General features: G+C 40.5%; 1 pseudogene; it reads right to left on the bottom strand.

Annotated features, from left to right (window-relative positions):
- Positions 1-1,013: 1,013 nt before the first annotated feature.
- LOC114507174 lies at positions 1,014-1,166 on the bottom strand (annotated as a pseudogene).
- Positions 1,167-1,383: the final 217 nt, after the last annotated feature.

The raw sequence follows: 1,383 nt of genomic DNA, 5'->3' as shown, positions 1-1,383 counted from the left end.
CTTTCGTAGCACCATAGTTTTCCACCTTTCTCCAGGGAACTTGTTGTTTTATATAATTTCTATTGCTGCTTGTGAGCAGAGACTTCTTAGCTGTAGCTTTAACTAATTCTTTCATTATTCATTCATTCATTCCTTCATTTTTTTCCATTCAGCAATCATTGTTATGTGAGACAGGTTTAGATACTCAGGGGTCCTAGTATTTCAATTTTATGAGCTACTCAAAGTTTCCAAAAATAAAGGTCTATTTAAACACTCACTCGTTTGGAAATAGATCGTTTTTTACTGTGTTTTTTTCCATTACCATTTATCCATCCCATACCCTCTTCCACCTCCACCCGCCCCCTCCCCTTGTAAATAGATACTTTTTAGTACATGCATTTGTGCTTCGTTGTCATGGAATCAGAGTGACCTAGTGCTATAGTCTATGAAATCTGAGATGTGCTTTAGTTTTTACGTTTTAACATCGCTAAAATTAGTATGTATTTTGTAAGCAATGGCATTTTGCAATTGTATTTGGAAGCCTTTCTTTCCCTTTTCTAATGTTTTTTTTAAATTTTTCAGTTATAGTTGACATTCAGTATTATGTTAGTTTCGGGTGTACCACACGGGGGTTAGACATTTGTATAACTCACAAGGTGATCGCACTGATAAGTCCAGTACCCACCCGGCCCCGTGCACACCCTAGACATTCCAGGAGTATTGTCTGTGTTCCTGAGACTGCACTCGGCAGCCCCAGGGCTTCTGCGTGACTGCTGATTGGCTATCTTAATCCCTTCCCCCTTTCCACCCAGCCCCAAACACCCCTCCCATCGCACGATCTTTTTCTTTCTTTCTCTTCTTTCTTTCTTTCTTTCTTTCTTTCTTTCTTTCTTTCTTTCTTTCTTTCTTTCTTTCTTTTTCTTTCTTTCTCTCTTTCTCTCTTTCTCTCTTTCTCTCTTTCTCTCTCTCTCTCTCTCTCTCTTTCTCTCTCTCTTTCTTTCTTTCTTATTTCCTTTTTTTTTTTTTTTACAACTCTACGTCCCCCCCATTCACAATACAGACCAGGCCAAGGGCCTGGACAAAAATGTATATGGGGTGGGTTTACTCTGCCTCCTCTTTCTGTACAGTAAAACTTCCATTTTTTTAAAATCTCATTTACTTACTTTAGAGAGTGGGGGAAGGAGGGAGAAAGATGGCTGCCTCTCACACGCCTCCCACCAGGAACCTGACCCACAACCCAGGCATGTGTCCCGACTGGGAATCAAACCTGAGACCCTTCGGTTCACAGGCTGCCGTTCAGTCCACTGAGCCACACCAACCAGGGCCATTATTTCTTTCTTAATAGTCCATAAAACAATGGAGCATCTTACAAGGTGTGATGCTTTAGTTTCAACAAAATACAGT

The sequence above is a fragment of the Phyllostomus discolor genome, chromosome 9, assembly GCF_004126475.2.
Source record: "Phyllostomus discolor isolate MPI-MPIP mPhyDis1 chromosome 9, mPhyDis1.pri.v3, whole genome shotgun sequence".
NCBI classification, from domain to species: Eukaryota; Metazoa; Chordata; class Mammalia; order Chiroptera; family Phyllostomidae; genus Phyllostomus; species Phyllostomus discolor.
The sequence above is the reverse complement of the archived record's forward strand: the minus strand, read 5'-3'. Positions and strand labels throughout refer to the sequence as shown.